Source organism: Equus asinus, chromosome 2 (assembly GCF_041296235.1).
Source record: "Equus asinus isolate D_3611 breed Donkey chromosome 2, EquAss-T2T_v2, whole genome shotgun sequence".
Taxonomy (NCBI): Eukaryota; Metazoa; Chordata; class Mammalia; order Perissodactyla; family Equidae; genus Equus; species Equus asinus.
In genome coordinates this window covers 8,046,951-8,069,861 of record NC_091791.1, presented here as the reverse complement: position 1 = coordinate 8,069,861, position 22,911 = coordinate 8,046,951, and the positions used below count along the sequence as shown (strand labels likewise).

The 22,911-nt window shown below is 47.6% G+C and overlaps 1 protein-coding gene across 8 annotated transcripts in view; it reads right to left on the bottom strand.

Annotated features, from left to right (window-relative positions):
- CTBP2 (C-terminal binding protein 2) overlaps nucleotides 1–22,911 on the bottom strand; it is a 165,856-nt gene that overhangs the window by 98,320 nt on the left and 44,625 nt on the right. For all 8 annotated transcript variants that reach the window (XM_044749008.2, XM_070481220.1, XM_044749020.2 and 5 more), the window contains one exon: nucleotides 18,304–18,407. The gene's annotated coding sequence lies outside the window, so the exon portion shown is untranslated. The remainder of the gene's footprint in view (nucleotides 1–18,303; nucleotides 18,408–22,911) is intronic.

Here is a 22,911-nt window from a genome sequence, read left to right as displayed (position 1 = left end):
GACTGAGACGGTGGCCCAGCCCAGTAGCGTAGCAGTTAAGTTTGTGCATTTCGCTTCGGCGGGCCGGGGTTCACAGGTTCAGATCCTGGGTGCTGACCTACACACCACTCATCAAGCCATGCTGTGGCGGCATCCTACATACAAATAGAGAAAGATAGGTACGGATGTTAGCTCAGGGCCAATCTTCTTTACCAAAAAAAAAAAAGACGGGTAAGTTGGTTATGTGATCATTAGGTCCCTGGATGCTATTTACAAGCATTAACACATTAAATCTTACAAAGCTACAAGATAGGTACTATTGTCCCTATTTCTAAGGAGGAAACAAGCAGAGAGGATAGGCCATGTTCCCAAGGTCGCACAGCTACCAAATGGCAACTGGCATACACTGTTCTCCCAAGAAAGACAATTAAAGAAAAAAAAAAAGGCCCCAACTTACAAAAACCTAAATCACAGCAAGTATACAGACTCCACGGACATAAAACCCTGTGTCTGCACATGCGCCTAAAGACAGTCCAAGGGAAACACTGCATAGGTCTACTGACCTGAAGAGACGACGCACACCCTCTTCTACCAAATGGGAACCCAGGGACAGCAGGACTGTCTTTGGAAAGCCAACACAAAACCCCTCTGTGCGTTCCCACACACCGGCCTATTCTAGGAATGGCAAGGAGAAAGAACCCTGACAGGACCTTGAGAGTCAGAGAGGCAGGTCATGAGCTTCACTTTTCTAAGTCTTGCATTGCATTGCTTCCCTCTCCAATAAGCATATGACCCTTCTGGAAACATCAAGATGACCAGTAATTTTTTCTCTATTTTAAAAAAAAAAAAATATGTTGAGAATGAGAAAAAAAAAAAAAATCACCCAAATTCTGCCAGCTAAAGATAACCACTATAAAATATTCATCATCAGATTTGCCCGTGAGTATTTTCTGTGGTTTTATTCATAAATGTACATTCAATATTGGATCTTTCCACTTTAAGACAAACCTTCTACTTGGGTTATTTCTAACTGTGAAAGCATCATTTTAAAAAGAATGAGCTATTTTCCTAATGTTGGATGCTTGAGGCATCTGACCTTTTGCCATCAAATAACACCATGACAAAACACCTTAGTGTATTAATGATTTTTTGGCACCAGGTGGAGAAGGGAGATGACTAGGTCAAAGGGCATGCACACTATTTTGGAGGGCAGACACTGGTTTCCATGTCTGGAGAGTCTATTTCATATCACAATCTCTGACAGCATCTTATTAACCTACCTCCCACAGACATGGACACACCTGTGTACATGTACACACCCACCCACCCACACACATGGCAGAATCTCGTCCTACTGGGTTGGCTCTACAGTAGACAGGCTCTTAGACGGCCCTGGAGTAGAGCAGAGGCAGATGCCCAGCCTCTGGATAAGCACACACTGAAACAGACTGCTGTTTCTTCCATCAAGCGCCAGAGGCGGCCGCTGGCCTATGGTTAGGAGCCAGGACACTGGAAAAACACTCACCTTTACACACTAGAGTGACGCTCAGTGAGATGCTCACACCAAGGACAGCAGCGGCGGCAACACAGCCTGCCTTCTGGAGTGGCACAGTTGGCAGCTCCTGCTCCCCCTGGGGAGCAGCACATGCCCCTTGAGTTTAAAGGCAGCCCTCAGCCCACCCCAGCCAGCCCACTTGCAAGAACAGCACCCAGCAGTGCTGGACCTACTTGGTACCCAGGGACTCTGGGACCCGAGCTGCCGAGCTCTTTCCTGCCTCAGTGTCGCCTCTCCGCCTCTCCTCAGCTCCCTCACCTGCAACAGGAAAAGCCTACTAAACTCAGAGCCCTCACCTTGCCTGCTTCCCCAGCAAGCACCTATAAACCTTCAATACGGGGTTAAAGATGCCCTGACACTTTGGAAAAACGAGGCTTCACTGTGTTGTGTGATCCGAGGGAGGGGACATCCACAGGGACCTTGGAGCCCACAACGAAAACAGAAGACAGGTTCAATAATAGAGTTCTCAGAAAAAAGATGCAGGCCCAAATGTCCCTTCGAGGAGACAGCACTTACCCACCCCTTTGTATATGTGGCGGCGGCTACGGCAGGTCCTATTTTAGGCAGATTTTCCACATTAGAAAGCAAACTAGTTAAAATGATTGTATGACCCACCTCCCACTCATGACACTTTGTTTAATTCAAAGTCAAATACCAAAGGGGGAGAGCAGGCTGCTGGGTGCATTTATAGATTTACAAACGGCCTTCCTGACCAGCACCCAGACTGCCCCGCCCCCTCCCTCCTTTCGGACCCAGCTGGGTAGGAATTCACTGACCTAATATTACTGGACAGATAATTCCTCGCCTCGGGGAGAGCCTGGCCACGCCCACGGCATCTGCCATCTCCAATCTGTGTTTTGAAATGGTGAACAGGGGCTCGTGCCAGGGAGCTGGGGGTGCAGCACGGAACGCAATCCACGTTCTCAGGGAAAACTTCAACAGCCACCTCCGGCCTCAGTGGAGTCACCGCTTTGCAGCGGAAAACCCGGGCCTCTGATTCAAACTAAATCATCTCAAAGCCCGCACTGGAGAAAATAATTGAATTAAAGAGTTGCCATAACTCATTCAAGTGAGATAACAACCATCCAGTGGGAAGCAGAGAGAGTGCTGTTAAAATCCGCTGTCTTCTCAAGATAGCGACGAAAAAGCAATATAACGTGGTTCAAGGGACAGATGGGACTTTCCTAATTGTCCCCAGATTCCTAGCAGCAGGGGTGGTAACTAAATGGTTTCAATTAAAAGTTAAAGAAACAGGGAAAAGCAGGCGGTAAGTTATGCCTGGTGCCGATGAAGACGCATTCGACTGAGTTCAGGGATGCCGTGTCCCAATTTCAGACAGTCCAGTGTCAATGACACAGAAGCAGTGAGGCCATCCCAACATGTCGCCATGACAAGATGACAAATAGATCTGCCTGTCAGATGCACTGGCATGAATGTCCGTGTGCGACTCATGGAGGCAAGCGCGAGGCCCCTTCTGCTGAAGCCGCCGCCTCCACACACAGGGCCCGGACTCTGCCCGCCGCAGAGGAGCGAGCGCAGGCAAACATGGCTGGGAGGCCGTGCCCTTCCCAGAAGGGCGCAGAACTGCTCTGAGGAGGGCTGGAGGGCGATTTCAGTGCCACTCCAGGCTCAGCACCAACGTGAACAGGGCTGGTCAACATGTTTCAAGCACAAGGCGACACGAGGCATGGAGTAACATCCGCCCCCAAAACCAGTGGACCTCAAGTGGCGGCCCTTTACACCCAAGGCACATCCGGTGATGTCTGGACACACTTTCGGTTGTCACACTGGGGCAGGAAGGGAGGTACTGGCATCTTAGTCAGTAGAGGCCAGGGGTGCTGCAAAACACCCCCAACGCACAGGACAGTCCCACCTGGAATTATCTAGTCCAAAAGGTCAACAGTGCCAAAGTCGAGAACCTCCCTTAAAGGAACCCTAAACTGAAGCCTCTGAAGTTTCAAAGGAATAGGAACCCTAAGAAATAACACGCAAGTCAATTTCTCACCAACATGGGACAGGGGAGACATCACTGAAGCGAAGGCAATTGATGGAAGGGACAAGTGGAGACAAAAGAATGGACTCAACCACGTGCATCCAGTGAGCAGAATGACGAGGACAAGTGGGAGCTCCCTGCTGCAGAAGGACCAACTCGGTAACCAAGGTGTGCGGGGCCAGGTGCTGCTGTCCTGAAAGAGTTGATTCAAAGGAGACAATCGGACCCAGTGCACAACACACAGCCCAGGGCAGTTAAAGCAGGAGCTGGGAACTCAAGGAGAACAGCTGGTGACTTGAGGATGAGAGCAGCCTCGACTTCAGGGTGGGTCTCTCAATACACTCCAAGTTCACATTTCATTTCCCGTCTCTGCCAAATGCTCTCTGAGCAAAGTTGGACACACACCTATAAATAGAGCTCAGAGGAAACACCAAATCCCTAAATGTTGGAAGGTCCCTAATTGACAAAGGCAAAGAGAGGGATGTAGGGTCTGAGAAAGCCAAGTTCAACAGATAAGACCCTAAAAACCAATAACCAGCATCCACGAGCACACTCTCAGGATGCAGTCTCATCTGCGCCCAATGGTCACTAACGGGGTGAGGGGCAGGGGTCCTTGCATCCCCCTGGAAGTTAAAAGTTCGTCTTGCCAGGTGTTTACCTCCTTGGCCCTAATGGAGTCCTTTCTAGCAAGCCCTCTGACAGCACACCCAGAGGCAAACCCGTGGACGGAGAACAGGGGATGGGAGCCATTTCTTCTTCGCCTTCTAAAATATTTGTGCGTTTGTTTTTTGGCCCCATCATAAAAATATATATATAATAATAACCCACAAAGTAATATACGTTTATATGTTTATCATAATAACAAAACATATGAGAAAAAGAAAACCTGAATATTCCTTAATTACACGGCACCACTATTAGTTAACTTGGTTACTATCAGTTAGTATTTCCTGCTCATCTTTTTTTCTGAGAGTCAGTTAAAGAGAGAGAAAAGACACTGGACTCAGTTTTGAATCTGCCTTACGGGAAAAAAGGTCCAAAAAAATGTAAATACAAAATAAATAATATGGTGATAATGATAAAATTCCTGCAGATTTGAGACCGAAGCCTCAGGAGTCTAATACTGACTGATCAACACTTCTGATTTCCTAGCTCAAAAACAGGGACAATGGATCTACTCAACCAAACCCATAGCCAAATAAAAGCAAAGCAAAACAGAAGTTTCTGGTCACTGGAATACAGATGAAGTCACGTGGCTGTTTACAGAGCTAAAGGTGGAGACACCCTCTATCGGGTCGAGTTATCTAGACACAGCTCCGCCTGACAAACCCTCTCATCTGGGACAATCACATCCATCAAGGTTTAAAACGAGGAAGTAAGTTAACTCAGGTAAGAAACACAAAAGTCTATGTAGCATGAAATATCTCCAGGAGACTTGTTTAGTGAAATTAACTAGTGGTTTAATAGGGAGAAGGCCTGATATACAAGAGGGCCCCAATTTCTTTCAGAGAAATTAACATTTCAATCCTGTTTTTATCTAGAAGTCATTAAACTGTGCAACATGAATTATTGGAACTGTAGCAGCGAATTAACTCTATTCATCAACTAAGTCCAAACACTTTAGAGTGCATCTGTAATGAAAAAATAGCTCTACATTTCTATCTCTTCTCATTAAAGTAAACCAGTTTCCCCTCTCTCAGTATATAAAACTGTCTTCTCTTCATATAATTTATATTACCATAAGCCAGCTCACATTCTAAACTATTACACGCCTCCAATTAATTTTTGCAGCTTTTGCCTGAAAATTTAATGAGATAGTAGTGTATGAACCTGCTGACTCTAGATTATGTGTGTGCTCCCAATATTAATGTTGGCATAATAAAATAATCTGATCCATACGTGATGAGAGCGTCTCCCAGAGCCACGGCGCTAAAGGTAATGTGTAAACCAGGTCCACTCGTTTTCCTCTCTTAAATCCAATTACAAAATTTACTAGTCTCAAATTAAACTGCCCCTACTCATCAACCTGGGGAAAAAGGAGAAAGCAGCAGCAGAGTCTAATTATGCCCCAACTCTGTTCTATAAACATTTCAGCCAACAGTTAAGACGGATGACTGTTTACCCAAGACCTCAGTTCTGTAGTGTGGGAGCCAAGTAAGAGGCTGCACTTGTCAAAGCCAAGCCTGAGAGGCCGCAAGGTGAGCACCCAGGTGAGAACAGGGGTCCAAGGCAGTCCTCACCCAGCCTGGGCGCAGGTGCCCCTTGGGCACAAATGCCACAAGCAGGGTCCATGGCCCCCACGTGTGCGTGTGTGTGCGTGCATGTGGCAGTGTCAGCGTGTGCATCTAAAGTGTGCCTAAGTGTGCAAGTTCAGACAGAGATGAATAGGTCAGGGGTGCTGGTAACTCAATGACAGTCTCAACGACCGGCCCTCTGTAGTGATTACCTCTTGCCAAAGGGTTGAGGTGCGAACAAAAGGGAAACGAGGTCAACAGTAATAGCAGTATCAGCAGCAGCAAATAACCACCATTCATAAAGGACCTACCATGCATATGCCTTAAGCCGCACTGAGATGTCTGAGCCACCAGCCATTGGGCGAGTGTGAAGCAGGATGTGTTCAGTCCCGGGAATGGGCTGCAGTACTTTGGGCAGATTACTCCAGAACCTGCAGCGCGTTCCTTACCTATGCTGATAACAACGACACCTACATATACCGTCACTGGTGGCTGAGAATACGCAGCACTGAGCAGAAGGGCAGGACATATCTGGCCCTTAATACATCACTTGGTTGGAGTCTCTGTTTAACAGCCCATAACAAGGTCAGGACATCAGGAATGAGGGGGCCAAGGTTCCAAGGCAGGGAGCTAGAAGACCCTCCCTGTTCATTCCTCTCTGTTGACTTGCCCCCACCCCAGTTACACCCTTGCAATGCCAGTGAGCCAACTCAGGCCTGCATCTGCTGAAGAGAGAGACAGACAGACAGACACTCTGGGGTTTGAGCTCCTCTCCCTGCACTGGTCCAGCTTGGGGCAGTGGCTACTGCAAAGTCCAAGAGGCATGTCCTGGTCTGGGGCCAGCCCCAGCCCTGCTGGGTCTTTGGGGAACGGAGCTCGAAACCCCACACACAAGACTCAACAAGTGCACCTGACTGTGAGCAATCATGTCAGAGAGCCCCCTCTTAGAGGCTGTTTGTTAAACTTGAGAGTCTATAGTAAGACAACGGCCATCAAATCAACAGCTGGTCAGACACATTCAATATCAAACCTTTTCATACTCAATGTCTGAACTGTTTTGGGAGATGGAGATGGAGAAGAATATGCTGGGTATGTGAGTGAAACCCAGACCTGGGTTCAAATCCCACCTCTGCTCCTGCCAAGTGCCAAGAGAAGTCAATTAACCTCCATTATCCATTAGAATAATAAGAATAAGTAAGAATACGCCTGCCTCCCCCGCCCCACCCCCCGGCTGCAGGAATGGCCACATACCCGGAGTGAGGCTGCATGCATGAGTGATGGGCATGCTCAGAACAATCACCTCATGGGGCTTCCTTTACAGGGAAAGTGCTGGACCACTCCAGCCCGCCAAATAAAAAAAGGCGCTTTTCAACTCTGCCTTCCATGGCCAGGGAAGGCCAGAGACGCAAGTCCAAGCTCTAGTACTCAGGCACCCTGAAGGGACCTCCCTCTCCCACCTTGACCTGAAGCATCTCCCACCGCCCGCTGGGTGAATTCTCCTTCTCCAGAGGCAGCACTTACAGGGTGCAGCTCCTCAGGCTCAAGAGGAAAAGACAGTACTTCCTGGCTACATAAATACCAACAGGTTTGTATGAAAAACAAGCTCCTCCGTTGCCAAAACCATTGCCTGAGGGAAAGCACAAAGGTGCTCCACTAGTGGGGAAGGGGGCATCTCCAAGGAGGGCAGAAGGGTTCCGAGGACTGCCCAGGCCCATAGTCACTGGCTGTGAAGCCATCACTCCAGCCAGTCAGTCTGGTCTAGGCTGGTGGGGGGGCACGGGGCACAAGACTAGGGCTGGCCATCCTGGTTGCTCACAGAACACTCTGGCCAGAGGAACCCTCAAAATAGGATTCTATATAGTCTCAGGCCTGGTCCCAAACTCCACACTGCCAAACCCTGGGAAGGACACATTATGTCTCAGCAAGGTCACAATAGACCACAAAAACCTTCTCATATGTTGAAGAATGGAAGCTATTAACTGTGTTGCTGGCAAGCACAGATGTTGTCTATATCTAAAAATTCCCAAATAGATCAATTAGCATATTATAAAGAATTTACTTTCATTTTCCCCTGACAGATCATAAAAGCCAAAACACAATGCTCAGTTTGAAACTGACAAGTGCATATAGCAGGAGATGCTCTATTAAATGGAGACAACAGCAAAAGAAAATGGTATTTATAATGATTAGCCACCTAATTAATTCTAAGAGTACAATGTCAAAAGCTATAAATCCATTTCTTTGGTAACTGAAGCTCGACATCAAACAAGTCACTTCTGCACTGAGAAGGGAAGCCCTAGCATCTTCCTGACATTTTCACCCGGCAATATGGCTGCTGCATCTGTTTTCTAGGTAAGGTACTCAGTGTACATGGAAAAGCAATGGAGGGCTAGAACTCGGAGAAATTAAATACACATGCACACACACAGAACTGGCAGCAATAAATTCTAAAATTAAAAAAGCTTAAATACCACAAATGCGTGTAAATATTAACAGAGTACTACGATATGGATTCACTCCTCCATGTGGCAATTAACTCAGTTTAAAGGGAGACATTCTCAGACTTCTGGCCCGTGAAGAAATCCAGGGGCCTTTTGTGTTTCTTCAACTCGGTGTGTGTGGAGGGGAATTCTATAACAACATTATTACCCTCTGAAACCTGATGCATTTTCCTTACTTGTATGTTTAGAAATAAATTACTCTTTGGGGGAGGAGAGGCTGGGGGAAGAGACGGACATGCAGCCTAAGAGCAAGAATAACACGAAACCAAAATTGATTTAATAGATGCAGAGGTGTCTTCCTTCCCACACTCCCTGAATTCTCTTCCTAGATTGCAAATCAAAATCTGCATTTAAATAGAATATTTTTAATGTAGAAAAGAGGAAGCCCTAGGGTACAGAGGTATTGCGTTCAATATCTATGGGCACAACATTGCATTTTAAATGAGACGCCGCATTTGGAAACATACTGAATATATTATACAATCCAAATTGTCTTGTTATTACTACTATTTTTACTAACTTCTCCTATCCTAATAGGTGTGTTTCTTTTACGGCCAGGACTGTTAATAAAAGTAATGTGATATTACATCATGCTATCAATTGAATCTTGAGAAAAGATTACACCGATCTAGGGATCTCAGATCTCACAAGCCCGTGGCTCTGACAATTCCAGCCATTATTCAGTGGGAAATTCAAACAGTCTGAATTCATTAACATTGGTTGTTACAAATCTGCATTTTTAGACTTTGCCATAAAATGCAGGAGTCCAGAGCCGGTGACCTGAATCTAACAGCCTTTCATGTGAAGTGGCCGTGCTAACCGGCCTCTCCCAGCCTGCCTCTCAGGATAAAGCCCCCTGTGCTTGCCCTCTCCACGGCTGACCCGGTCACCGCTGGGGAGAGATGGGGGCTGTGCTGGCCTCGGCCCCACTGGTCACACTTAATGTTCCGGCTAACTGCAGAGACTGGAGCCATCGACAGGAGAGGGGGGACCCATGCCAGAGAAGGACGCACATTATTAAAGAGGTGTCCAGGCAGCCAGTCACACTAGGGCACAGTACCTTGATGCCAGCACCTCACCTCTGCTGCGACTGAGATCAGCTCACTCTCACGAAAATAAGAAGTCAAATCCAATGTGTGACACACAGGAAAGGCTTCAGGAACCCCAAACCCTTCCTCCTTGATGAAGGAACATCCCTAGCAGGTTGATGGGAAAGGAGCATACATCCCACTTCCAAAGTCCCAGGAGGAAAACAGGAGAGAACTGTTTGGAGCAAGGCAGGCTAGAGATCTCATCACCTTTCATCTAAATGCTCATGTAACCCAGACTACAGGTGCCTCCTTGGGAGCGATACACTGTACTCCTTCAGCCATGGTCAGGTCACCAGGGCTTCCCCTGCAAGCTAAGCATACAGCTATCTCCTTTACTAATGCTGCTAACGATGATGGCGATGTTGATGTTAGCAGTCATTCTTTATTAAGCCGTTACAATGTACCAAGGACTTCCTAAGCCCTCCTCAATGATGGTTTCACTGAACCCCCCACGCTCCAAGATTAAGCACGACTATTCGCCCCCACGTGACAGAGGGGGAACCTGAAACACTAAGCACAGACAGGTTTAGTTTGCCCAAGGTCAATGCCATCAGAGGTGGCCAAGGTCATGCTGAAGCATTTCCTGGTCCAGCCATCAGGACCCTTCCCCCTACTCATCACCAAGGCCACAGCCAAGTCTTTGCCTTGGCAACTGAAATCTTTAAGTTCCCCATGCAAACACAAGGAAGATGTGCCAAAGCCATCGGGCTGCTGGAGGGAGCGACTGTTACGATGCAATTCCACACTAAAGAGCTGGGCTGCTTCCCAGCCAAGTCTAACGCGGCATCAATCTGCTCTGTTTAAACACGCAAGCAGAAGGCTTTCCGGCCTTAAACAGGCCTCTGCGGTGCCGCCACTTAAGCCCGTGGGAGATCAGAGTACAAATCAATATGATCCTTCTTCCTAGAGGAAGTTGCAGCCCTATGTCGCGGTTTAGAGGTCATCTTCTGCTGTAATTAGGAATCAGCAGTGAGTTTCAATTGAATTATGAAAAGCAGGAGCACTGTACTCTCAAAGTTAAGGTTTTTAACAAACATGGGACTGAGGCCGTCAGTTACACATGCAGAAAATACCAGCTTCCAAATCTCCAAAGGCAGGCAAAGGAGGAGGCCACAATGCTGGACTAGGGACCAATGCTGGTCCATGAAGGAATTTGATACTCAGGCCATCTGTCCTCCAGTCCCAAGGGACCCGGGGCTACCGGACTCTGGGAGCCAGTTGGGCCTTCTTGCTGTCCTGGTAATCTCTGCTCACATGCACTCTAAGCAGCTGAACCACAACCCCTCTCGCCTGTGGGGCTGCCACAAGCACGGCACCCCCAGATTCTAAGAGAGTACAGCCAGGACCCCAAGCCATACAGAACTCAAACTCCCCTCCCTGCCCGCACATCCAGGAGGCAGGGCATGCCTCTGCTTTCCTGCCGCGGAGCACTCAGGAACACGGCCTTTTTATTTCAGAACACATACGCCTCCCTCAAACAGGTAGTGTAACACGCTGGTTTGCCTTCTGCCTGCAGAAAACACTCCCAGCAAATGCAGAATCAACCCTGCCTTCCAGACAGATGCTGGGATGGGTTCCTGTAGGGGCCCAGCCATTCCACACCCCTCCTGGTCCCACCGCAGCCTGGGCCTCATTCATTCAAAAAACAGTCCTGTGGCATCTATAATGTGCAGACCAAATACATAAAATTAAGGAGACAATGAGGGCAGGGGATGTGGCCTCTGCCTCAGGGAGCTCATGGAAATTGCTCTGGAAGGTTGTGTTAATAGAGCACTGCTCCTTAATCCAAGTCCGTCTATAACAAACACCTTTATCCAATTTCACCTGATAGACTCAGAAGACTGAGCATCAAAAAAGACTAAAATCCTGGGTTTTTGTGCTAACAATGACTTGTGTGAGGGTTGTGAGGCACCCAGCAAAGCCAATCTCAGTAGATAACCTCTGATCAAGAGACGCAGATGAGGCCAGGGGCAGCCTGAGTCGAGGTCTCCCAGGACACAGACGCCACCCTTCCACAGTGCTTCCCACGTGTTCACGTTCCCAAGTTCGGGAGGCAGATGTCCGTCTTCAACCTCCAGAAGTGGGGGGTGCAGGTTGCCACGATCGGCCGAACCGAGGGGCATTCCAGAAAACCCACACGGCCCGGCCTGTGTCCCAACCTCCCCCTGGAGAAGGGGCAAGGCGTGTTCTGAGTTTCTAGTGTCCTGAATGAAAGCACCACCCAGCTGAACAGCCTCAGCCCGAGGGAAACCGATCCCCCACACTGTGCTCCCTCAGCTGAATTTTTCAAGGAGTTGCAGGTTACACCCTGCCCGGGCCGACAAAGGTTTCCTTTGAGTTAAACAATGTATAGCTGAACCGGAAGAGGGAAGGCGGCCACAGAAAACCTGTTGAGTTACAAGGCACAGGAACCAGATAGCTTAAGATTCATTTTCTACAAATCTCCCATATTAAAAGGCAGAACAATACTGTCCAATAAATCAAGGCCCACTCCAAACGGGTCCAGCTGGACAGAACCTCACGGGGACATCTGATCCCACCAGCCTGGAGAAAGATGGGGGGGTCCTGTGTGGGAGCCATTGTTGTTAATCAGTATACATCTATGAGGAAATGGAAATTAAACACGGGGATCAGATGCTTGGAACCGCTATCCGTCTATGGTTTGTGTTTTTCATCCTTGCATATTAATACTTTTTCCTAACATTCTATCTTTTTGCCATATATAATTAATTTTAACAGCTTCGGCAACTTACCCCACAGGTTGTTGCTGTTTCTTTTAAACAGTAGACCGCTGAGAAACTGATTTGTTTGCTCCCTGTGTCTAAAGAAACCACATTATGAAATATGTATAAATGTCACTATTCCGGCTGCTTCTTAGGACAAGTACAGAAAAACATTCCGTCTTACCTCCTTGCACACGAGTCCCCTCACAGCAGATATCCTCATGCGTTACCCACAAGCCCACACACAAAACCCGATGAATTACACAGCATTTTCTTTTAAAACCTCCTATTTATCCTTAACTGGTACAAGTCTAGGGGAATTATCTTAATTGCTACGTGGAAAGAATGAATTGCAAATGCATTCAGTTAACCAAGAAGACTTTATTTTTAATAGCATGGGGCCAGGTGGGAGTTGTCAAGTTTGGCAAAAATAAATGAAATCAATCAATAAATAAAGCCAATGTGTGCAGTTGGGTGTTACATGGATGCCAGGGGAGGAGGACGCCACAGGCAACAGGCCTGAGGACACAGCTTCCACCAGGGACAACCGAATTCTCAGCCCTTTCCGAAAGCCTTACAGCAGAAAGTACATTAAGTCAGGATCCAGAAATCAGACAGGGAGAAAAACTCTGAAAGCACCCAGGTTCTTGCAATATCACGTGGGCTGTTTCTTGAGCTGGAGAATCTCTCTTTAGCATTTGTAGCTGAGGAAGTGGCTGCTAAGTTGAAAGTAATGCCAGATTACACTTGAACGTGGGGAGGTGGTATGTGTCTCTCCATGAAAACCTAGATGGAAGTACAACTGAAACCAAGACCATATTTAAAAAAAAATGTTATTAGTCTAACGCATTCTAGGAGTAGTAATAACAAAGGCAGTGGTAACATAAATGCTAAAGAAAAATATTTACACAACGAAATAACCTTTTCCTCTCCCATTAATCATACCCTGAACACTTGATTAGAGATCCAACGTTTTTATACAAGAAAGTTCATTTCCCAACCCACTCACATGTCCACATATCCACCCTCAATCTGAGCTTACAGTCAACATAAAATGACATTTCCTTCAACAAGCGTGGCCCTTACCCTGTCACAGGTCATCAGACTCCATCCACTCCTCCCCATTCTTCCTGCCTCTCACACACACAGGCTCCAAGCCCCAGGGAAACAAGGTTCAGTCCGCTGACATTTGCCTCTGGTTGTCCGATAACCTGGGCTGCTGTTCCTCCGTCCACTGAGGAGACCACAGTGGGGCAGGAATGCCCTCGTCTGGGGCTCGTTCAGGTCTCCATCATGGCTGGCCTTAGAGGGGCTTTCTCTGCCTACTGAGTCCAGCACACAGCCACACCCTCGGGGGCAAGCAGCAGCCCATGTCAGCCCCGCACTTCACATGAACAAAGTGCTCAGGAGCAGGGACTGACTCCATCACACACTTGAGAACAGGACTTCCCAGAGAGCTGTGGCCCCCGGTGGTCATCACCGACCACCAAGGGATCCTGCAGTACTAGCAAAGTCAGTCACACCTCTGCAGTGTCTCAGAAGGGACAAGGGCAAATCAGTTGGTGTCCCAGCCCAGGTCGACTTGCAGGCTCCATGTGCTGGCAAACAGTTCTGAGCATCAAGTGCTTCCCTAATAAAACAGGGGTCTTAGCCAAGGTCACAAGGATCTTGGGAAGAGAGGTGGGCCACACACCTACGTTTCCAGCATAATGCCTGGATGGTGTGCCCAATAATGACACAACGCCCACCCCACCATGGGAGAGAGGGCCGGGGGCTCTGCTGTCCTCCAGAAGCACAGCAAGGAGCCATCCCTCCCAAGCTGGGCCCTCCAGGAGGAGCACAACTCGGCAGACCCACCCTGGCAGGGAACCTCAGGAAGTACAGGCTTGCTTATTCCAGACACTTGAATGACAGAGTGAAAATTAAGACCCTCTGTTTCGTTCTGTGCCTCCCTGGCTGGTAAATCAACTTTGATTAGAACCAGCAGTCATGACGGGAGGGAGGTGGGCAACAGCACTAACAGAGCAGAAAACGACCCACCAGGAGGAGTCAGGGGCTGGGGGCATGAGCATGTGTGACTGTGGACAAGAATGGCCTCTGAAAACAGAAACAAGGGGACTAGGTGAATGATCTCGCTGCTCCTATCGGGAGTGGTGCCAGGATTTTGAGATTCTCAGAAAGAAAGGACAAGCAAGGGCTGAATCAACACTCCCCAGAGAATGGCTCCCATGTGAGCTTGGCTCTGTGGCTCAGGAATAAAATCCAAATGAGAACCAGGAACCCAGAGCTCCAGCTGGGGCCCTTCCTTCCCTCTCCACAGAGAGCTGGCTGAAGCTCCACCAGCATCTTCCCCACCGCCCCTGCCGCGGCCCCCTGGCTGCTTCTCATCTACAGAGTTCCCCTGGAGAAGAAAGGCCCTGCGTTATCTCCCTCTCGGTTGTGGTTTCTGACACTGGCAGTCGTACCTCTGGTCAAAAACTGGAGCAGGATCACACATCCCTAATGCAGCTGGATGGAAGCCACCGCACGGCTGATGACCAGGGCAGGCCAAGAGCTCAGGAGGACCATGGGAGCCCACAACGCTAGGACCATCATGGCCACAGCCACATACCTCCACTCTCCACAACTGTGGACAGTCTTTGATTCTGGAGTAAGGCGATACTTTCCCTTCTGTTTCGGGGGGAAGAAATCTGTCCTGGCAGAAACAGGGCAGAGGTCCTAATGACTAGGAAGAGGACCTCAACCTAACCCCGCTGGCGTGCTAAAAGCCACACCTCAGATGGTTGGCACAGCCTAGTCCCCACGGCAGCAAGGACCTCCCCACCACCAAGCACATCATCTCACCAGTGCCCAGGGACCTCAGATCATCTTTCCCTGGGGCCTCGTGAGACAGATCAAGCTTCTACAACATTATCACAATCGGTCAAAATAACACAGCACACAAGCTTCTCTGGGTGCAGGCAGCCGGATAGGCTATCACGTCTTTGCCAAACCAATGCCACCACTACGCCACCATCATCTTTCAGAACAAAAGCTAAGGGCTTTGATTTGCATTTCTACTTATTTGTAGACATGTAACAAAAAGTGCCTATTTTCCCCTGATGCTTTTGTTAAAATCACATGGTAACTGGGTGCTGCTGCAAATAATAATGCTTAATAACAAAACAGTACAAGAAAAACAATGATCCATCGGACCCGACAGAAAACCAACTCTGCTTCCTGGAGAAGGCAGCAAACCACAGGGCACTTTGGGTTTTCATTTTATAACAAGTAACAACATACAGAACAGACAGTAAAAGCAGAACAAAATGCAACAGATCCAAATGTAGCATGTTATCACTCATCAGTAATGACAAAATGAGTCTCTTAGGGCGGAGAAAGATGAAATGTTTGATTTGAAGTTATTAAAAAAACAAAAAGCCACAAACTAAATACCAAGTCTAGAATAACAGGCATATAATGCTTTTAAATCAGGACATATTCAAAAATACTAAGAGGACAAAAATGATGTATAAATGGTTCTAGTGCCTCACAGGTTTGCCATCCTGAGGCTGTGACTTTTCATGAGTTTTGTGTTTTTCATCTACTTCCTTCTCCTCTGCCCACATTAAAAAAAGATGTGTCTAGACGAGAAACCTCCACAGGTAAGTTATCAACTTATAATCCACATGTGGTCCTCCCTCCAGCTGCAATCCAAGATGCTCCTCTTGTCTTGGTATGCATCAATCACAGGTGGAGGTGAGTGGGCAGCCATCCAAAAAGTGGGTTACAACTTACTGGCCATACAGAGGAGGTCCAAGGGCTAACATGCGCTTTCTGGGGACATGGAGAACTCTGCCCTGTGAGTCTATGCAAGGTGGTCAGGGGCAAAGGTCAACTCCGTGGCAGGATGCCCAGTGCTGGTGGGGCAGCCAGGCCAACAGGCCACAGTCAATGTGGATGTGGCTGTGGACACCACAAGGCATCCTCCTGGCACAGTGGCCCTCCTCCACTTCTGGCCAACTCCAGTGTTGTACTGAGCCACTCAAGCTCTTCCAGAATGCTATCAAAAACTGTAACCCAAAATTATGCCAAAAACGCAGAAGTGCTGGGAACCGCAACAAAGGCCAAGTGTCTGAGCATGCTTGGTGCTCAGGGAAAATTTATCAGGAATTGTACTGCAATTTTGTTCTGATACTGGATGAATTTATTATGCAGTGTTAACGTTCCTCTCCCTGAGATGGAGACCACTGCTAAACAGAATCTTGCAGTGGTTCAATTATTAGTTGAGTCAAATGAAAATGCCATTACTCAACCATTTTTGATACTAAAAAAGCCCACTGCATCCTTACACTATGAATTACCACATTTTTATCTTTAGAGCAGTTTTTCAACTCCACAGTGTCTGCAAAATGTACCAAGCCTCACTCTCAAGTTGTGACTCTCCATGCGAGATGATCCCCCACCAGCAGGTGAGTCTCGGGCACCTTTCGATGAAGGACTCCAGGACTGGGCATGGCCAGTGCTCGCACATGGGAATGGACACCTATGGAAGTCAGACGGATTTCCATCACTGTGACCCACTGAAAACATGTTCAGCCCCAGCACTCAATACTGGAACTAACACCTGCCAACCCAAGGCTCACAAAGAATTTGTACAACAATGTCTCTGCCTGAGAATCCTGGGCAGAGTCCAGCACAGAGGGTCTAAAGAGAAAAGGTTTCTTTAAGAAGGAGGAGTGAAAATCAGAAAATAAATAAATGTTGGCCTTGAAAGGCAAAACTGGATGTATATGGTTGAGTGACCATCATGACTTACTAATAAATACACCCATGTTCCCCTCAAAGAAGGTTCAACGATATTTCTAGTCTCTCAACTTCCCACTGATAAGATTCTCAGAATTGTTCAAGGATCACAGAGTCTCCCCTGATAAATAACCCTCTGTGAATTGCATGTTCTGCTGTGGCCTTCTGCCGGGCAAGCCTTCTCAGATCACTCCTAAGAAAGTTTCCAGACTTCTACATCAAACTAAATCTTAAAAGACAAGGGATCTTGGTGACCATCCCAGGCCAACCACTCAATTCACAAAAAAGGCTTTCAAATGCCTAGAAGAGGTGACCTGTCGGTGAGCAGACTCAACAGGCCTAGGTCCTGGGTAGCTGCCTCAGTGTCGCCAACTGACCCTGCTCCATGGGAAAAGGGAGGGAGACACAGAATGAGACCCTTCCCCAGGCCACAAGCCACTCAGCTGGGTGGGTTCAGGATAAGGGTCAGCTCGGCCCCCCAGGCAGCTGCCCACTGGTGCTCACAGCCCTGAGGGAAGTTAGGCCTAAGTGCACCGGTGGTGGACCCGACCTTTCTCTGAGCCAGAGACTCTGTCCCACGCAACACTTCAGGCAACAGCCTAGGGGGTTGACGGAAAGGACACTGAGACAATTTGCTCACACATTCTTTTTTCTTGCTTTACAATGATGTTGTTAGCTCAAAGAGAAAATATTTTTTTTCAGCAGGATAAAAATCAATCACTTCTGAGAAGTCGCCACTTTGAGTAAGATCCAGATTCTGTGAAAAGTGGCTAGAGGTGTGTTGAAACTAAACTCAGGATCCCCAAACCTTGCCATGGGTGGAGGACTGAACTGCATCAATTGATATTTTCTCAACCACACTCCAAACGCGGGCAGACAGAATGGAATGCTCTCCTCAGCACACACCCACACGCCCAGTCAACTCCACCAGAAAAAATCATTATCTGTCCAAGACATCCTAGAGGTTGGTGACTCTAAAAATCTAAGCTCATTAAAGATGTGCCATCATCAGCAAGCTGTTTTCTTTCCAAAGACGTCCGTCTACCATTTTATTTGAGCCACTGTGGTGGCAAGAGACTATTTCTCTAATTCATTTTTATTCTTTGTAATTAATATGTCGAGAGCTCCTGACACGACTTCCATTGTGCCTTAAGTTTCCTAGTCGTATAATTTTCATTGACTTATCTCTTCGGCAGCAGCAACAATCACTTTACACTGAACTATACTGCTTCAGAGTTAATTACACGTATTTTGCTTTTGACAAATGAAAATACCAGATGCAATTAATTGAAAGACAATCAATATGATCCTGCTATTAGACATCCCAATGAAACATCCGGAGGCTGCCGGCGATCCATAGTCATCAACTAATTGAAAACACATTCCAAAGGGGATTTTAGAAAACCTGAACTTTTACCTGGAGATATTGTACAATAACTCACCAATATAAATCTGTCCACAAACTCTACAGTTCACACGATGGGCCGTCTGTCTTTTTAAGGGAATCCAGCTTCATTGGTTCAAAACCATTTAAGGCGATGAAACCCTGAAAGCAAAATGAACTGGGTCAGTGAAGCAGAAGCAGTGATTTTTTTTGCTGTTTACATCTAGCCATCCTTTAATTGCATTTTTCCAATGCCTTTGATTCTAAGCTACCAGAAGTTATTAAATGGTTTCATTAAAAATACTATTTGTCTTGCTTTAGTCACACACCAGATCAAATTAAACAGTAGAGCACCAGAACAAATGAACCCTTTCCATCTATTTTGACACAAAGCCAAGTGTGCCAAACCAGAAGGTGATATTGTCTCATCAGCGTGAAAATGTCATTTAGCTTTCTTTACATCTCCAAGAAGCAAGCAAAGGGACAAAACAATCGATACCTTCAAGCAAAAAGTATTACCAACAGTTTGAGAAATATGGAATTATAAAGTGCAATTCATAAGCCCATGGTTTATAAGTTATAAGTGCTATTAGCATAAATGCTGACAACTGTTAATCCACTGAAACTCTGATTAACGGTCGCAGTTGTCCATTAATAGAAGGCATTTTAACTTACTACTGAAATTGATTACTCAGTTAAGAATTCAATCCTAATGTTCAATAAAATTGCACTTTCTTGGCAAATGCAATATGAAATGAGGTGATGCATTAAACTGCCCTCACATTTATTTTACTATACGTGGAATGAAGAGGAAATATACGGTGCCATCACGTTATCTGAACCACTTCCTGTACACACAGAGCTGTGGGAGCGGCAGGTGGGGAAGTTACTCGTCCTGAGGCCGACAGAAAAGGCAAACCCCTGGGCAGCAGACCCGGCCAGGTATCTTTTCTGTGGTTTTCCCACGCAGAACAGACCGAGTTTCAAGACTGGGGTTGCTATGCGACTGCAGTGTCCATATCTTAAGGTAGTCTTTCTCAAGTCCCACGAGAAAGGAGAAGTCCGTTTCACGGAAATGAACTGCTACAGCCACTGCCGACCCTTTCCCAGTCTACCTTACGGTCAATCAGGATTCGAATGGTATTATATTACAATATGTATGAAATGACCATAAGCAGCGTCCCAGCTACACTCTACTTTTCAAACCATTCAAATCTTAGGAAGCCAAGATACAGTTCATAGATTTTCTCCTCTTTTAAAACAATGGGCTCATCTCTTGAGATCCAATCCTGTGACATGTCCTGCACGATTGTGCAGCAAGTCAGAGAAAGGAACCACTGGACCTCCCAGGCCTGTCCACTCCCCATTCCAAAGGAAACCACACTGCTGGGTGGTTCTCTCTGTAATGTAATGAAGCGGAGCATTCGAGGGTTCCGACATCAGCCAGCTCCTGCTTCACAACTAGAACCAAGTCAACGGCAAAACGGTTCTCAAGAACTACTCAGGAAAAGGGAGGCCTCTCCAGTCAGGGTTACCATACACCCAAGGTCAAGGAGTAGCTCATCCCAACTGCGCCCCCACATCACCTCATACCCCAGACTTTCTACTTCAAGGAAGCTGGGGGGGGGGGGGGCGTGGGGAGGCAGGATACATTCTACCCTCTTAAGTGCTAGGAAAGGAGGGACAGGCATAGGCTCTCAATAGTCTCAAGCCTTAGTCTAAGGACTCAGTGCAGTTTCCCGTTAACTAAGCACGTACTACAGCCAAAGGATCATTCTTTTAAGGTGGCAACAGTTTGCCTAGCAAATTCCTATCCACCCTTCAAAACTCATCTCATAGGTATCTCCTGTAACACCCTCCCTACTCTGATGGCCAGGCTGCTTCATCCCCTGCCCATCCCCAAGTCTCTAACCGTTAAACACCTAGATTCCATGATATTCATCTCTGGATTTCTCCATATCTGGAACATAGTAGGAAATCAAATATTTAACTAATTCACTGCATAACAGAAGTTATATTCCCTGTATAGTATTGCTTGTCCTTGCATGTCATGAGCTTCCTTCTTCCATTTCCAATGCTTTGCAAGGTAGACAGTCAAATGTTTATGGATACATATATATGTAAAGAAAGAATCTCCAAAAATACAAGAAAGTTATACATAGATATGTATACATATATATGTGAAGGGGTGGTCCCTTTTGGGGCACCCCGAACTTAACCACTAGGCCACCGGGGCTGGCCCACTTCTTGTTTTTTAAACAAAGATCTGAAGACAAATAAAGCAACATATTAACATCTAATTAATCTTAGTGACAGGCACAGACTCTTAATTTGAGATACTTCACGTAAAATTAAACAAGGAACAGACAACTGTGCCTGTGCAGAAGGCTTCACAGAGGAGGTGAGGTTTCAAGGAATTTCAAGCCAGAAATTCGGGAGAGCCTGCAGACTGCCCGAGCAAACGGTGATGGCTTATTTAGCGGATTAATAACATGAAAAGGCCTGGGAGACTGTCGGAATCTTTAAAGCAAGCGTCCATTGTTACTTGAAGGCAGAAAGAAGTACTTAAAAAGACTGGAGCTACAGAAAGGCTAAAAACTCAAAAACACTTGTCTCAGTAGATGCTTGATGACAGTACAACGTGGAGCAGCGCCCCGCAGATTCGCCAGGGGAAATTTTCTTGGCAGAATTTCTCTAAGAACTTCCAGGAGTCTACAAGACGACACAGAAATGACTTAGCTGATTAAAATCACCACCGCTCCTAAACCAGCACCCACAGGAGCCTAAGCAGGCTGTTCCACTGAGTAATTTGGCCTCGGTGAGGACACGCCAGTCGGCTCCCAGGTGACTCAGCTGCTTCTGGCCAGGGAGAAGGCCTCCTACTTTCGGCCTGTGCCATCAACCTGGGTAAGTCTATTAAGCATCACTTGGTAAACGTGTTCCACCTACAGGTGATGACAATGAGGGGTGGGCACCCCCCCCACACCCACAGGAGAGGAACAGCAGCACCCAGAGCCTAGAAGATTCTGAACAAAGCTGTGGACCTGGGGTTTTCTACACACAGGAAACTAACAATTTAAGACACAATGCCTAGAAGGGTCCCCTCCACCTGGATTTTCAGTTTCTTCTGTGAAGTCAGGCACATGAAAATTACATTTTAGGTATATAGTTAAGCCTACTTTTCTGAAACTGAATGAGATGAACCCCTGGAAAATCTGATTAGACCCTAAGATTTGCTCTAAAAAGGTCTGGAGGAGGGTCTGAGAGACTCCGCCCTGGCTCATTCCAGGAGGACCAGTCCTGCCCTCACTTGAGCTTCAGCCCTCTTTTGGAATGGCTCCTGTGCTCTGCTTCCGTGCCCTGCACAGCATCAAAGCCCTCCACCAACCAAACTGTCGAGAGAGGAGAGGGCACTGGGGCGGCTCAGCCTGGGCTCCGCCAGCACCGTCGGCACATTTACCTAACCAAGTGCCCACTTTCTCACACTTACTCTGCATGAATTATTTCTAATGCTGTTTCTTGCATCCAAGGCTTTAATGTGCCAGCTCTTGTTACAACTCGGGACCTGCCCTGGACCCCACCTGGATTCTGTGCTCTGACTGACTCACACTTGGGTTATCTAGGCTTGAAAATGCCCCTCTGCTGTCCTGCCACAGGTGGCGGGGGCTGCTTCACCCCGTTTAAGGGCAGAAGTTCCTGCCTCCTCCTCTCCAGGATGGCCAGTGAGGAAGAGCGTGCTGGGCTTGGGCATTCATGAGAAGGAGAAAAGTCCCCAAGCGGTAAACGTGAACAGACGCAGGAGGCCCGGGTGCCCGGGAGAACACCAACCTCATCTGGAAGCTGCTGGAGGCTTCCATGGGGCTTGCCCTTCTCCATACTACGCTCGCCTCGGATCCAGGGGGCCCATTAACAGTGACTACTTAAACAGAAAACCAGAAAGTAGTCCGCAAAACCATCCCTTAAGACAGTCACAAATTTACTGCAGTAAAGGGCTAGTGGCAGGGGACAGGGAGGGAGTGTGGGGTTGCCAGGACACCACACAGAAGAATCCCAGGTCCCACAGGCCACTACGAACAACTCTCTGGGACTCCGTCCTGCCTGAGATGGGCAGGGCCCTTTCAAAGAGACAAGGAAGTTGGGCCTGGAGCCTGCATACAGCAAGTACTCAGTAAACACTAGTCATCATCAGACTTGGCACATGACTCTAGGACAAAGTTTTCATCAGCATCTTCTAAGAATCAAACTCACCTCTGCCCGTATCATGAGACAAATGGCTCATAGTTAGCACAAGAATCCAACACTCCTCACTGGGTCACTGAGGAGACGACACGCTCCCCTGGGAGGGTGGCCTCATCCTCACCTCACTGAGTTGTATGCAAGCAGGGCTACGCCCCAAAAAGAACAGGGGACTGGGTGAAGAGCCATCCAGAATCCTGGCCTTCTCTTGTAAATGTTCTCTTGGCACAGATGCGGTGGGCCGGCGCTCTCAAGAGGGCTCCCGTTGTTATCAAATTTACAACTGAGCCCTGCTAACAGATTGCCTCCAGGAAGTGCGCCTCCTCCCGCAGCTGCAAGGCCCCACCTCATGGCATCCTGCTGCCCACCGTGCCTCGGGGAAGGGCGGCCCAGCCGGGGCTGCTGCCCAGAGGGACCCACAGAAAAGGAA